The following is a 17,405-nucleotide window of genomic DNA, read 5'->3' as shown; positions in this document are numbered from 1 at the left end:
TGACTAACAATGTCAAACATTTTTAAGGAGAACACTAAGAGAGGCATAAATGAATCACCCCAGAAGGGAAAGGATAGAAGATCTCTTTAATAAATTAATAGCTTGTGGAGAGGGGGTTAAGGGACAGGCAGAAGGGGAGCCAGGAGGAGAACATGAGGGATTGTGAAGATTGAGTTGGGTGAAGGACAGAGATACCTTGAAAGAAAAGAGATACCTTCAATGAGAGAGCCATTATGCGGCCAGAAACCAGACACTAGAGAAATTCCTAGGAATCCACAAGGATATCCCCAGCTAAGACCCTAAGCAATAGTGGAGAGAGTGCCTGAGTTGGCTTTGCTCTGTAATCAGGTTGATGACTACCTTAATAGTCATCATAGACCCTTCATCCAGCAGATGCAGAGATCCACAGCTAAGCATTGGGCCAAACTCTTGGAGTCAAGTCATAGAGAAAGAGGCTTGATATTATGAGCAAAGGGGCCAATACCGTGATGTGGATAGTCACAGAATCATCTGACCCGAGCAAGTGGGAGCTCACTGAATCCAGACTGACAGCTGCCAGAATATACATGATACTGAACTAGGTCCTCTGAATGTGGCTGACTGTTGTGTGGCTTGGGCAGTTTGTGGGGCCACTAACCATGGAGCCAGTATTTATTCTTAGTGCATGTACTGGCTCTTTGGAGCCCATTACCTCTGGAGGGATACCTTGCTCAGCCTAGCTATTTAGGGGAGGGCCTTGGTCCTGCCTCGGGGGTGTGAAAGACTTTGTTGACTTCCCATGGGAGGCCTCACCCTGAGGAGTGGATGGGGGGTCTGATGGAAAAAAGTTGGGGGAAGGAAGGAGAGGGAACTGGGATTGATATGTAAAGTAAGATTGCTTTTAAATAAATAAATAATAGTTTCCTAACTGTGCACTTGTTTTTTGAGAAATCTCTGTTCCACTCTAAAGTCCAAATTTCTAAAATGTCATCTTTCTTGAGAATTTCACACATGAGCACTGTATTTGCATCATTCCCAGGATATCAGCTACCAGATAGTATTATATATATATATTATACTACATGCATATATATATATATATGGAAATTACACCCATTTAATCTACACTATATGATCACCTAAACCATACCAGCAAGTGACAGTACCAATTTATATGCCAACATGGATGGGGAGATGTCACAGGGCATTACCCTTGTATGAAGGGCTACAGGTGATTGATGGCTGGTGAGAGAGGGAGATTTAGTCTTCACAAATGAGCCCCCTTCATAGGTTATCCAGTTCCAGTGGTCAGCCATAAATATAGCCCAGATTTTTCAAAATTTGGTGGTTTATTTCTTTAATGTTTACTTCTATTAATTCTTTGCATATGTTAGAAGCTAATCCTCTGATGAATAGGTGGGAATGTTTTCTCCTAGTCTATATGTGGTATATTAATTTGCTTTATTGGTTCCTTTGTGGATTTGTGGCCTCCGCTACTGGTGGAAATTTCATGTCAGCTTCTATAGTCCTGTTAAAAGCCCATAGCTGGGGAAGGTGGTAGACCCTGAGAAGAACATTTTTTTCTAAATGCTAATTTTGTTAAATTGTGTTCTAAATATCTGCATTTATGCTTATAGACCTAGTCTGTTCTGCTCTTATCCTTGGTCAGAGAAGTTCTTTCTTGCAGTGGGTGACATATAATAAAAAGATACATAATCATCCTTAAATGGGACATTTATATTAAGCTCCATACAGCCTTGTCTCAGAGAACATCATGGAAGGTGAGACAGAAATAATGTGAGCACTGGAGGCTGCAGAAATGTTCTCTGAAATGTTGTCTTAAAGATATGAGGTCAGTGATGCACCCAGGAACTCACAGGAGCCATGAACACCTTCACAAGGTCAAGAGTTTCAAAATTCTACCATAGATGAGTTAGTCTCCACTTCCTACCCAATACCGAGGAACTACAGGCAAGCAGAGAGCAGACTGTGGAAGGGGGAATCATTTTTGAGTATGTGACCTCTGGTGTGTTGCCCATGCTGCAGTGGGTGGGCCCCACACCCATTCACGTGTGGACAGCATTAGCTGGACTTTGTGGGTCCTCAAATAAAGAAAAAAGCACAAAGTTGGGAAGTTGTGCTTGAGGCAATACAGAGGGTGATAGGAGGTGGGTGGATACAGCCATATTTAAACATACCTATAAATATGAAATTCTCAGAAATGACAAGACATTTTTAACGGCTGGCCTTTTATGATCCAATGATCATCCGATGTTGAAGCATTACTATTCAAAGGTTTCACAGCCCCACAGCTGCTGTAAAGACAGAAGGCGGTCCCTCCTGCAGACAAAGCCAGCGGATCAGTGTAGGTTCAGAAGCAGCTTCACAAACTGCCTGCTTCTGTGGACCACATTACTCAACATCATTTCTGCTGCAGTCCTCATTATCTCTATGGAAACCTAAAAGGAAGGAGAGAGACAATAGCACCCTATACATAAAAACTGACAGCACAAGTCTCCGGCCACTTTCCACTGCTAAGTATTGGTACTGGAGCTGAATAAGAAGCCCTCTGCATTCCAGACTCTGAAAATGGCAGTTCACCTGTTGAGGATGAGATGCTGGGAGTCCTCATGGAAACCAATACACTGTAAATGAAGCAAGAAAAAAAAAAGTCTTGGCTACCCTAGGTATTCATTATGTGGAATGAACTATTCAAGGAACCACATAGACAAAAAAAAAAAATCAAATTTTAGGAAAAAAGAGCTCACCTTTTACAAAAGAAGTCAGCTGCGAATGCAACTTTCCTTCTGTAGAAGCATATAATTAAGGTAGAACACTCACTTCGCATAACTAATGCATTCTCTGACTTTTCACTCCCAAACCAGAGTCACACTGGTTTCTGGCAAGCTGACTGCGTTTCTCCTTTAAATAAACACCCAGGGATCATGCTGTGGACAGTAATTATTCCACTTGCTGTTTAGGAAAAGTAACTCTACCCACATTGAAAAAAGAAATCATTGCAATGGAGAAGATAGAATTATTTTGAATGGTTAAACTCCTGAGTTGGATAGGATGATTTTAATTCTTGGAGTTTACACAGCAAGTTAGTGGTGTAGGCAAATTTGTTTATCTAATGATACTCAGAAGAACCTCCTTCCCCTTTACCACCATGTGTTTGCTGGACTAATAACTGGAATGTGTGCGTTCAAGGCAAGGACTTGGCTATATGACTACATGGACTCAGTTTAACAGGGGTTAGGAAGTACCGGCTGGTGGAGGGCTTTGCTTCGATTCTCTATGCTTACCGCAGACCTCTGCTCAAACGTCGTGTGACACAGATCCCAGAAGGTTCCTCTGAATCTCATGCTCTTGCAGCCTCTGACCATACTTAGAGAATGGAAATCAAAGGGCTTTCAACAGGCTTCAATGTTAAGCAACAGTCCATGTCATATCCCATAACCGGAAGATCAAACAAATACAACAAAACGAAAGAACAAACTCTCCAGGCTTAATTCTAGTTTCAAAATAAGTGAGACTTGAATCACTCTCCACAAGTTTCTGACTGCTTCAAGAAACCATTCTAACATTATCCTTCCCATTTAAAATGCTCATATTTCCAGTCATAGCAGGATAGGATCACTTGAGAGGCTGACTTTCTCCCTCTCGTGCTCAGACTAACTATAAATAAAATAACCTGATAATACCACCTTTAAAATATATTTGTACATATGTGTGTGTTTCCCCCTCTCCAAATCAGTTTTAGTTTTCACCCATTATGTGAGTAAATGACTTTTCTCTAAACATTTTTTTTTGTTCCTGCATCTTCCTTATGTAATGGCTAAAAATGTACTAAAACCTTGCTTTATTTGGGCTAGATGGAGCTGGAAGAGCATATTTTTTTCTAATAAGTCAAGATCAATATTTCTTACACAGTAGCAAATAAGATGTCCCAAATTATAGTTCCTTGTTTTCCAGTCCATCTATCTCATTGCTAATGGGCACAGGATTTTAGATAGACAAGATTTTGTTGTTAATATTTGGGCTTTATGAATTATTTAATTTTATAGAATAATAAGTATAACCACCCTTTTCTCAAAATTTGAATATAAGAAAATTGGTCAGCCATTAGCCAAAACACTTTGGACCCAACATACTCTATGTTTATCACCTGTATATATCATGCTAAAAAGCAATAAAACAATATAGCCATAAAACAAAAGCATATTATATAATACATTTTCCTTCTTAATATTTTAAAAAAGTATAGTCAAAATTACTAGCAATAATTTTCTTGGAAACGCCTATGATTGTTGAGGGCATACACCTGTAAGAAATGTTTTATGATGCATCTGTTTCTATTGCCTTGATGAAATAAAAAGATGTTTATACTGTCATTTGCTTTGTTATTAAAAATGATAGTAGTCCTGCTGGTTCCCATAAAGGAGGGAAACAGAGGAGGCCCTGTTGTGATATAGTTTGCTCTTTTAACTTTTTGAGGGGCCCAACACCCAGCTCTCAAATAGATCACACACTGAAGCTTACTCTTAGTTATGAAAGTCTGCCTTTAGCTTGGCTTTTTTCTTGCCAGCCTTTCTTAAATTATCCTGACTACCTTTTGCCTCTGGACTTTTATCTTTCTCTATTTCTTCATACCTTTCTTTACATCTTTCTTCATGACTTTCTGTATAGCTGGGTGGCTGCCCCTGATGTCCTCTCTTTGTTCTCTTCCTTCTCATTCTTCTTCCATTTACACTCTCTGTCTGCAAGCCCTGCCTATCCTTATTCCTGCTTCACTATTGACCATTTATCTTTGTATTAGGAGCATCAGCTGTTTCAGACAGGCACAGTAACACAGCTTCACAGAGTTAAGCAAATGTAGCATAAACAAAAGTCACACACCTGAAAATAACATCCCCCAACAAGGCCCTTGAAGGAATGAGTTAAAGTATAGATTTAAGTTGCAGAACCAATCTGTTGAAGAAATGACAGAGAAATCCCTCATCAATTGGAAATGCAACCTCAATTTGGCAAACTATGGATGTATTTAATTCCTCATGGATGCTCCAAAGTAAGAGGAAGTGAAGAGGGAAAGTGAGGATGGTAGGGCTTACGAAACAAACTCTGAACAATCAAAAGCTCAATGAGATAAAAGGGAGAGCTGCAGAAGGCAGGGCCCAACAGTGGTGTGTTGCTTTGGTAGTTTTTGAATTAAGACTGTGCAAACTTATAAAAGAAATCATTTCTTCAGAGCTGCTATAGATATAAAACCGTTTGGGCAACTGCAGTCAGGAAACATCCGGTTTTCACTGCCATTAGCCAGCATTGAACATAAGGGAAGAATCCAATGATCATCTCCGATAAGGCAGATAGGGAGAAAGATTTCTGGTGTGGGTCAAGAAGACTTAATGAAATCATTACTTGAGTCAGATTTCAGATGCAGTCATAGGATGAAAGAAGAAACAATTCTCCCAGGAGTCTGTCTGCACTAATGGGAACACTTGCTTCCAACCCTCGTACGTGAAAGCTTTCTTTACAAAATTAAATCACTTGACTTCCTTCTTGCCGAGATATCCATTGCAAGATGATCGGAGTTCTGGTTTCTCTGGGAAGCTTCACTGGAGTTAAATAGACTCAATACACGAGTGGGGTGAGCACTTTGGAGGTGTGTGATATCCAAGAGATTCATGGGCTCAGCAGGGAGTGCAGAACTCTCCTTTCAGCCAAACTACTCCCGTTTTCATGAGTTCAGTTTCAACTGCTTGCAAAAGATCATCATAGCTGGGCTTTTAACTGTTGATGCTCGCTCACAGAAGGAGTATGTGAGGAGGGTCATTGACTCTCACTTTCAAACTAGTTGTATGCAGTTCAGCCCTAATTTCTAGGGAAGACTAGGAGGATGGGGATTCATCCAAGCAGCAACTAAGATGCCATCATACATGCTGAATGCAGACCTTCCAGTGTGGCTGTTTAAGTCCACCATGCTCCTGACAATAACCCTTCACCATTGCTCTATCAGTAAGTCTAAATCAAAGCAAAGCAAAACAAAACAAAACACATCGGTTTCCCAGGGTTAACGTTGGTGGTATCAAACTTTGTTTTGCCATTGGGACCTTCTGAGGTAGGGGATAGACTTTGTCTAATTTACCAACACCCAGGTAGACAGTTCTCACAACAGCTTCAGAAATACTTGGAAGGACACAATGTTGTCTTTTATACTTCTCAATATTGGCCACCTTCAATTTGAGATCACATAAGTTAAACCAACTGTCACTCAATCCACTCTTTAGATATTAATTTAGAGGCATTTTCAATCACTTGCCTAAGCTAAAACAGTGAGCTTTTTGATGCATGCGTTTAGGAATATATTCCTCTTGTTAAGTGTATGAAGGTAAAAGGAAATTTTGGGTTTTGCGTCCATATAAAAAGTTGATCAACATATACTCTAAATTATTGCTGGAACAGGACCAGATATCATAAATGAATGTGGAGATGATTGTTAGGTTCTTCTCGCTAATAGTTTGGTGTGAGCAGTGACTAATGCTGTAGACATGTGTAAGCAAAATCATAGGTCAACACTTCACACGAGATCATAAACATGTTTGAAGCAGGTAAAAGTCCAAAATTTGACCTCTTCATCTCTTTCTATGAATATGTTTTTGAAGTGTCTGGGACATTTTATCGTGCTCTTACTTCTAGTTAAACATGTGGTTTTTGCCTCTACTAGTAAATTAGTAGAGAATTAATGCCTAGATCTGAATGTCTTTCCAGAGGTGCGAGTCATGCTTGGAGACTTTCATCAAAAGTTACCCAGGCTGGGAGAACTGGGTGTTGAAACTCAAGAGATGGTCCAGTAATGATGGAGATATGTAGCTATTGGTCCATACCCTGATAATTTTTAGAATTTGTGACTGAAGGACAGGGGTCATAGTTCATGTACTATCATTCATCCTTGTCAATAAAATCTTTGCTTCTTTGAGTGACCTACTTTTTATGTCAGTCTGTGGTCTTATCTTATGCTAGTAGAGTTTCCTGGTGAAGATTTGGCAATGTGCTGGAATTTAAACTAATGGCTCTGCCTATGAAATGGAAGCAAGTAGATATATAGGAAAAGTTTTAAGGAGTTTAAGTTGAACTTGAGACTCTGGAAGAAATTTAGGAAAGCACTTGCATTAATCCCAGAGCTCTCTGAACTGCACAGCCCCGGTTTCTAGAGGATGTGGCCAGCACTCTCGCCTACCCCCAAGATGCTCCTTCATGCTGCAGGGGCACAGCTGTGTAATTTGATTTCTTAGCGCGTCCTTGACCTCTTGATTTCAGCAAAAGACAGACTACAGTGCCCAATGAGCACACCAGAGGGAATGGTCTAAGCCACTCCATACAGAATGGAAAATTACTGCAAAATTACTGGCCTCTCTACAATGGATATACTAATAGTATTGCCATAAAAAAGTCTAGAGAAATTTTGAGTACACCAAAAAGAAAAGTATTTGAAGTAGCCAATAGATAAATACCCAAGCCTGAAGATTTTTTAAATTAATGAATCTAGCCAACAATCTTAAAATTAATCCAAGGGCTCAAATAACCTTTAATGAGCTCTTATTAATCCTATTAATTACCCAGGATAGGAGTTATGAAATCTGCTTTTGTAAAATGGTATACAGCACCTGCCATTTGCGTGTAGGGGATATTGTACAACAGCCAGGGCCTTTGGAGTCAGACTATTGGGTCAATTTCAAGTCACCTACTTGTTTGAACAAAACACTTAGTTGTTGCCCCTTTCCTTCTCCACTGAGATGGAAGTAAATAGTAATACTTAGAGCACCAGTTGTTTAGAATATCAGAAATTTAGATTATTGCCTTGCAATGAGTTGCTATTACCAATAAAAGCAGCACACCCCGTTTCCTGTGTTCAGATCATTACACGGAGCAGGGCTGGGACAGGAAAGTCATTAGATGGCAACATCACTGAACACCTGATTTTGTAACCGTTTTTCTGCCTCATTAGTGGAAACTTGGTAGAGGACCTTTTCCCAGATGGCTCATTACGGTTTGCTAAAGTCAAGAGTAAGTCCCTTGCCTTATCTGGGCATAATATGATTTTGTTTGAAATAACTAAGAGGATTGAAATTTCAGAATATCAAGTGTGCCAGAAACCATTTACAGAACTATTCTGCTGTTTCTTTCTTCTCTATTCCCAGTAGCATTGCACAGCACTCGGACATCAGCATATTGGGTTTAGCCCACTTTGGATGAGGTGAATTCTTTCAAAAGTCTATTGGATGTTTCTTCCCATTTTTGTGTGTAAATACCCATAGATAAATTTGTCTATGGTAATGATAATTCTGAGTAAACTGTTTTCTGACCCTGTTTCTTATTCCCAAGGACAGAAATGAGTTGGCTCTTTTTTAGGGCAAACACTGAAAAATAATTTGGCAGGATTTTTGAACTGAGGAGGCTCAGAGGAAGTTGGCAAGCATTCTATCAGCTACAACAATGGGAGATTTACTTCTCTGAGGAAAGGTGTGTACAGTCTCCTTTTGATATTCTTGGGAACAAAAGTTAACTGTTACAATGTATTGTTTCCTTGAAGACAGAAAACTGTCAGGGTGAATGTGGTTGGAGTTGGACAGTATCAAGACCACCAAGTGCGATTCCACAAAACTTTCCGTGAGCTTCTATCACCGTGGAGAAAGAAGGGAAGGGCATCCTATTCTAACTTTCTCTTTCACAGCACATCAAAATGCCATGGCTATTCTTACTGGGATGAGGCAATATTTTATTTCTGATGGTTAGTGATGCTAAGGCTTTATTACAGACGTGGGGGCTATTTGTGTGTCTCAAAATAGACATTTTGAGAAATGTCTCCTTAGGTCAGCTGCCCATTTTTAGCTGGGTGATTTTATTTTTATTTGCTATTAAGTGTACGAAGTTCTCTTAAAGCAAAGCAAAAACAGAAGACAGCAAAACATAATCAATGGTTTCCTTTCAAAGTCTTTAATGTTCTCTCTCTCTCAGGCTACCTTAAGAAGTTCCCAAGAGAGTAAGAATGGAAGGTTTTCATTTAAAGAGAAAAGCTAACCTAGCCAAGAGGATTTAGTGTGGTAGTGGTGAGGGCATTGTCGGTTTCATTGAACTTCACTTATGTGAGCATAGTACATTTGTCGCCAGGTCCCACTTAAAATGTCATTTTGCTAATGAAGACTGCCATTCATCCCCAACTCTGGCAACCTCAATCCCACAGTCCCACAGGACTCCTGCTTTTAAAATATTGACTTGTGAACAGGAAATCACAAGTGTCGGGACTTCTCACCAGCAATTCTGCATCCTTTCAGACTGAATACCAAAGTTTTCCTGAGATTCCCCTGTCTCCAGCCTCTTGTGGCCAGTACTTGGTGAGTATTTGTGGGGCATAAGAAGAAAAAAAGAGAGAGAAGAAAAGGATGAGAAAGTCATATTTGTTAACAGCTGTGATGGTGGCAGTAATTAAAATGACCCAGGGCTCTGTTCTTCAAGCATTTCTTTAGTGATGGTAACAGGAAACCTCCTATAGCAAAGAAGTAGCAGCAGTTATGATGCCTGACTGTTTGCAAGGCACTGAAGATGAGAAAGGAGAGAAACAGTATAATCAACAATTAATCCACCAATGTTTCTATAAAATCTTTGTGTGTGTGTGTTTGTGTGTGTGAAGGTGTGCGTGTACATATGTGTGAATGTGCATGTGTGTACATTGTGTGCATGTGAATGTGTGTGCATGTTTGTATATATGTGTGTGCATATGTGTGTGCATGTGTATGTGTGTGCATATACACGTGTGTGTGTTTGCACAGCATACATTTATATGTATACAAGCAGAAATAGTCTAAGAGCCAGAATAGAGGAAACCTTATGTGAAACAGTCTCTTGTGGAAATAGCTGCATAAATAGCAATGGCAATATCAGTGAGTGCGTTAGCATTAGAAGGGAAATGTACAGAGTCCCACCCCTCGACAAAGAACTACATACAGCTAATTACTGCCAGGAAAAGGAAAATTAGTCTCTTCTTCTTTCTCCATCTTGGTTATCCAATGAAGAGTGGTCAGCCCTGAAACAAACACAGTAAAACTAGACTCAACAGGGTGTATTCATATGCATTTTTGCACACATACATATGTAACAAAAATAATACAAGAAAAAGAGGCTATCAATTTGAGACTCAGTGTCTTGGAATGAGTTGCAGAGGAGGTATTGGGAGACATCAGAGGGAGGAAAGGGGGTAGCACAATTCTAGGCAATAAATTCTGAGATAAAAATTGCTTCCAGGCCAAGTCACCAATCATGTTATAAAATGTTTTCTTGCCAAGCTTCTTAAAAGGCACATTAGATGTCAACTTTATTTTTATTTAATTATTTTCCTTGTTTGTGATTATGTTTTTAAGCCAACCATACAGTTTTCTAACAGGGCAAAGTAGTCATTTCAAGTGTATAGCTCTGACTGTTGGCAAGTGCACACATGCAGTATGCATAGCCACCACCATGACTGACATCAGAAAACCTTCATCACCCCAACGATCCTTTGTCTCCCTTTCTTTGGTTACCTTTAAAGTACCAATAATCTTTTATCCCATACATAAAACAAAACTGATGTCTGTATTTGTAAGAAAAATAGCTAACATAAGTGCTCTGAAGTTCTAGGGGAACAACGAAAGCAAAAAAGAAAGAAAAGGAAAGGAAAGAGGGAATGAAGTGAATTCAAGAGCTAATCTTGAACCAGCAGTGAACGGCTCAGACAAGAAACTTGCTTTGAATATCCTGAAACGCAATAGAGTGAAGCTTGGCCAGCACAGTTTAAAAACTATGATTTTTACACCATTCTTTCCCACAGACAAGCTCACTGATCACACTCAGCCACACTGCCCTTTCCTTCTGCTATGATCCCTGGGAATCCAGGAGCTTACTTTTAGTGCTGGGTGACTTCTGCTTCCATCAGATGAGTGTCAGTCACAAAAGCCATTAGCAAAGACTGGTGCAATAGGAGTTATAATGTCTTCTTCCCGTGAGTTGAAATTAGGTTTTGATTTTCAAGCATTCATCATCCATAAGACTTTCGAATGAGTTCATTTCTACCTTGGTGTGTATGTTTGCTAGGCCAATCACATCCCTTTTATTTGCTTGCTAAGGTGTAGGCTTCAGCCAGTGTTCTCTTAAACATGATCCGTTGATCAGAAGAACAGGGAGAGAGTGTGATGGACCCCTGTGGAATCATTGCTGGCCTGTGGGAGAGCAAACACACCTCATGCCAGATTCAGTCCCATGAAGTCCCATGCATGAGAATTGGCAGAGTCATTAATTTCACTTTCTGCCGTGGTGTAAACAACACAGGGCAGAGAGATTAATTGGCAGTTACTTTAAAGAAAAGGGAAGCATTGAAAAATAGATCGTGTTTATTAATTTACAGTGTCACAGCAGCCTAGAAAATTAAAAAAATCTTGTACTTCTTTTGTACAAATAAGAACAATTAGTTAGAGTATTGGAATATCCATTATGTAAGTGCAAACGGTGACGAATGGGAAGACAGACCACCAGAGAGTGACTGAGAGGCAGGATTCCAAAGCGTTTTCCCTGTTGGGAGGAATGGAGAACCTTAAACACTGATTAACAGAAAGTCCCAATAAAGCCATTCCGGTGTCATACCACGCAGACCTCCTTGGGGGAAAGAACTGCCTCCCTGCCTCAGGGAGGACTCACTCTGTAAGTGTGTTGGCTGAATTATTCAGTGTTGGGCAATAGGAAGTGTGGTTACATCAGGTACCCATGACTCTGCCTTACTTACTAACTTATCTCTATTCTCTTGTAATGTGCTTCAATATATCTGATTCTTCTTAAGCAATGAGCCACAGAAGGCAAATTACCAAATCAGAGAGATCTGTTTAGTACTGTTGTAGTTTGCATTCTATGTACAGTTCACTAAAAGACCGCTTTGCTATTCCTACACCCACACCATGTGTTAGCTTTAAAATATCCAATAATGTGATAGATGATATTAATACCAGAATATTTTTTCACAAGTAGTTAATCACCTTATAACATAACATCTTCTAGGGCTGTCTCTAGCTTTCTGTCAGTTTTATTTTGGGAAACTCTGTGGGAAAGAGGAGAGAGAGAAGGGGAGAGGAGGTCAAATTTTAGAATTGATTTGTTTGACAAGGTAGTTTGTTGTAGGAGTCCACTTGTGTGTTCCCGGCTGCCCAGACTCCTGAAATAACCACAATAGCTTAAGCATATTTCTGGCTAACTGTTATATCCTAAACTAACCCACCTCCTTTAATTTGTGTATTGCTGCATGGCTGTGGCTTACTGCCAAAGTTCCAGTGTCTGTCTCCAGCCGGGCGACATGGCCTCTCTCGACTCCACCCTTTTTTCTCTCAGCATTCACTTTAGTTTTCCCTGCCTAGCTCTACCCTATCAGGCCAAGCCAGTTTCTTTATTAACCAATGGTATTCACAGTATAGAGAGGGGGATCCCACATCAGTAGTTTCCTGTTGTTTGGTGTTAACAGCTCCCTTTGATGATTTATGTGGGTGTGTAAATTTGGAAATAGGTAGAGACATTAGAAGCCATACCATGGTTCTCTTTGTCTTTAATGATTTCTTACTCTCCTCTGGTTTAGAGCAAGGTTCATGGTATACAGGGTTTAAAAAAATTACATATTATTTCTTTATTAATAATGCAGTAGATAACAATTCTATTCCCAATCTGCCAGGTTTTTTTTTAATATTCAACATGTATGGCTATGGCTATTATTTGTCTTACTTACTTTATCAGAACATTGTGAGTGGATCTTCCAAGCATGGATTTGTTTGCCATGCAAATCTGTGAGGACTTGTGAAGTCTCTCCACTTGTATCAAACAATTACTAACACAAACATCTTAAGAAAAGTGAAATCCTTCTGCAGAACAGTCTACAAAGAAAAGCAGTGTCCACTCTGCTTTCCAACAGCCCACATAACCATCAAAGAGAAACAAAAGACCTAAGCCACACCCGTACTGTATGATGAGCAACATTACATGTAGTGAAAGTGAAAGTGAAGAATTGAATAAAAATTATGAGACTCTCAAGATGATTCTCAATCAGATAGAAACTGGCATGGTACTATCAGCAATAAGACATTTCATATAAGCCTAAAATGATAGTTTTCTCTCTCCAGCAGGCTGAAGTTCTAGTTGGGAACAAGTGGTTTACATTAAAATGTTGTGTACTGCAAAGGTCATGAATGTAACGAGCAGGCTTCCTGGGCTGGCAGATTCACATTCTGTGGTGACTGCCGAGTGTCAAGGTGATGATTGTACCACATTAAGTAGCCATTAGGAGCTATTGAGACCTCCTGAATAAGAAATAGATTTGATGTTAAGTTTTATTGTGCTGTAGTATAATGTAGCAATGTGAAGTCTAGATTAGAATAAAGAATGGAAATGTAGTACTCAAATACCAGGGTATTCCATTAGGCCAGGAAGAGGGTAAAGTATACTTAAATTTGAACCAGAGGTGAGGAAAAATGAAAAAAGGGATAAAAAAAATCTGATAGAAGCAAAAGCTAATAACTAATGCATACTGAATTGGGGAGAAAGGTTAAGGTTATTCCCGTTGCCTAGGAGATCAATTACTTTATGATGGCATGAAAAGAGATGAAAGTCAGGAAGGAGGAGAAATAAAGATGGATTCAAACTTACTCTTTTTAACCTATTATTAACCTAGGAAGGAGAAAATGTCCAGGGTATTTAATAAGACACAGCTTTGAGTCTGTGAAGATATTTCCAGATTTACTGAAGGAGAAACCTTGCCCTGCTTGTGGGCAACAAGATACCATGGGGTGATGTCCTGTACTGAAGAAGAGAGGGAAGATGAGAAAGCCAGATAAGCACCATTGAGCCTCTCTATATATTCTTCTTTGTCCTTGAAATTACTCCCTTTCCCCAAAAATGTTCTATTAAGTAGACTTGACATTTGGATTCAGAAAGAACTCCAGGTGCAACTACTTACACCACAGCTCATAAGTCAAGAGAAAACGATCACCCTTCAGTTAGGATCACTTAGCAGATGTGTGTTATTGAGAGGAATTTCCAGAGGGTAAAGATGGAGTTCAAAGACTGTGGTTCAATTAGCTATTGCTCCATAATTAAGAACCTTGTCATCCCAGAGTATAAGATAATAAGCCTCTGTTTAGCTTGTGTGTCTGTGGTAGATGATGTCTTCTCTAGGTATGCTCAGCTCAATTAATTTATTTAGAGCATCTCTGCTCTATGAGTCTGTCAACCTCTCCTTCATGCTATTGGTGCAGCCCAGTCATGCCCTTCTCAAGGCAATAACAGAACAAGCTCAATGACAAAGATACTCTTTGAATTTTGGTGGTATTGTCTCTTGATGCTAACAGCTATTGTCCAAAGCAAGTCACCTGGCTAAACCCTGTCTCAGTGAAGTGGGAAAATTTCTTATTCCATGAAAGTGAAAGAAATGAACCATAAGACACCACAGGAGAGCCAGGAACTTGTGAGCGCATAGAGCTCGGGAGGCTTCAAGCCATCCTAGTGGCATGAAAACACACAGAGGTGGGAAGAGCATGTAGAGAGATGCACCCTGCAAATTGCTGAGGAAGCAGGGATGCTTGGCTGTACCCACCCGTACAATGTGGTCTGCACACGAACTCTGTTGAATAGTTAATTTTGAAAAGCTCTTTTGGTAGTCTGTTTCTTTCTGGAGTTGAAAAGGCATTCCCCAGATTCCTAGAGAAATATTAACCGATGTTAACCTTAACCATACCAGTACCGTGTCAAGGCTGTTTGTACTGCCTGGAGATTTTAGGCATGCGCATACAGCTATGTATAGCTGGATTATTTAGTTTCTCCTCGTCTTTCAGTTGATGCTGGACAGCTGAGGGACTGAAGATTGGATGTGCCCACATGATAAATTCTAGAGGTACCTCATTTAAATACATGCTTGTGAAGTCTGATCACGAGTTGAACTCACCTGAATACTTATTTGGGGGTTAAATAAATCTTATTCAGTCATCTTATTTCTGACACTGAAACTAACTAACTAAATAGTTCTTCTGCAGAATTGCTTTTGATAATTCTTGCTTTGAATGTAGTCTTAACTTTGGTGTCAATCACTTAAAACAAAACCATTTTTTGTTGTTTCTCAGACACACGGAAGCTGAAAACACGCAAACATTTCTGCCTTCTAAATTTGCAGCCCAAATTAGCAAATATTCTTTTCTGAGAAAGTCTTGTAGGGATTATCTTAGTCTTTCTCCTCGTTCCTTAGGAAAATATGCTGTAAGACGTGAACCACCCTTACATACTTTGTGTTTGCCACCGTTACTGTGGCTGACAGAAGTCTTAAAGTACCGAGGAAGTGTGAGACAAATGTGAATATAAGTACATTTATCTGTTTGCTCTGTGCAGTGTTTTCAGCCCAGAAGTTTTTGGCAGAGGAGAGCTGTAAGTATGTGCAACCTGTGTATGATAATTCAAAAATGCCAGGGGAGTCTTGAATTTTGCAAGAGGTCTTAATGACTCCCAAGACAATGTAGTATAGCTTGGATCTGGTTGAGGGAATGTATACATTATGTTCCAGGAGAATGATTGCAGGCTGCACTGTAGAAAAGGGAAGGCTCCCAAATAGTCTCTCTAAGTTGTTGAATGGCCAATGGAGGCGGGGGATTTAGCTTTATGAATTGCATTTTTTTTCTCTTTCAGCCTAACAGAATCAGAGTCAAAATGGTGGAGTAAATATAGAGTTACAGAACTATGTTTAAATTGTATTTATAATGGTCATAGCCTTCATTTTCCATTTTCTGAGCAAAAGGGCCCAGACATAATTTCTTAAAGGCATATGAGATCAGTTGAAATAAATTAGGTTGGTGAGTGACAATAAAACAGAAAATAACAATACACGTTGTGTAAAGGACTCAAATGAAAATCTTAAAAGTTGGTATGGTAGTTTAAAAATAGGATCAAAAGAAAGATAAAAGGATCATATTATTTCAGTGAGTTTAGCAAAGGACCTTTCTTGGAATGTTGTTACTCAATGCTGTTTATTAGGAGGTGTGTTTATACTCCCCACCCTGATTTCTAAATACAGGTTGAGTATCTTGTATCTAAAATGTGTGGGGTCAGAAGTAGTTTAGATTTAGTGTGTACATGGAGTCTGAAATATATGCATACCCATAATCTTGAGGATGTAATATAAGTTCAAACAGAATTTATTACCCTTTCCAAGTATGGTGATGTACATAAGAAAATCATTTAAAAGTGTTTATTGATTTTATAAGTTACCTCCATGTATGTGTGTACTACACACATGCATGCATGTGTCCTCAGATCCCAGGAGAAGGCAGCAGATCCCTTGAAGCTGGAGTTACAGAAAGCGGTGTGGCACCTGTGGGTGCTTGGAACTGAAACACCCTCTTCCTAGTCCTTTGCGAGAGCAGAAAATGCTCTTAGAAAGCCATCTCGCCAGAAACAATTTTATAAATTGTTTTTGTAGAATGTTTAATAGTGTGATATTTTTCACTTGGGGATCACATTGAATGATAGTGCAATCTCTGGGACATTTTAACATCTAGGTATTTGATTTTGTTGTAGAGTTACATATAGCTCTTAATGTTCTTTACACATTTTTGATATTAATCCCTCATGGTTTGAATTATATGACTGTGTTTTCTATCACTCTGTAAAGGGCTCGTTCTGTTCTGTTGATATTTTTTATTGCATTAAAACTTTTATTTTATCTATTTGTTTCTTTTGTTGCCTGTCTTTTTTAGTTTAAAATTCCAGAAATAATTGCCAGATCTAATGACAAGATGTTTCCCTTGCAGACATGTTCAGAGGTTTGCCTTCTAGGTATCTAGGTATTTCATGTTGGAAATACTGACCATCACAAGTTCACTTCTATCTACTTGACACCCAGATATAACACTTTTAAAACATAATGTTCCACTTTTTGTCTCTGTATACTCATGGCTAACCATAATAAAATACATCCAGCACAATTTCAGATGTCCCTGCAGTCTTTAAAAGTTTGTAATTCTAGTAACCAAAAATATTGTCCTGTAAGCTTCATTTTGTTATTTCTGCTATTGGTATATTCTGGATTATGTTTGTTCTTAGGACAATGCTGCCCTTACAAAATGAGTTTGGAATAATTATGTTTTCCTTTTTCTGAATAATTGAAAAAGAAACTGTTCCTTTTTATTTAAAAGTTTAATATAATGGATATCAAAAGCTTTCATTCTTAGGCTTTTCTTTAGTGAATGACTTATTACTGAATCCTTCCTGGTCTGCTCAGATTTTCTGTTTCATCATATTTTAATCTTGTTAAGCTGTGCATGTGTCGGATCATGTCTATTTCTTCTAGTTCCTCAAGCTCAATGATCGTAATAGTTGTAATG

Source organism: Alexandromys fortis, unplaced genomic scaffold (assembly GCF_014885135.2).
Source record: "Alexandromys fortis isolate MF-2015 unplaced genomic scaffold, M_Fortis_MF-2015_v1.1 scaffold_2_26212498_36691700, whole genome shotgun sequence".
Classification (NCBI taxonomy): domain Eukaryota; kingdom Metazoa; phylum Chordata; class Mammalia; order Rodentia; family Cricetidae; genus Alexandromys; species Alexandromys fortis.
The sequence above is the reverse complement of the archived record's forward strand: the minus strand, read 5'-3'. Positions refer to the sequence as shown.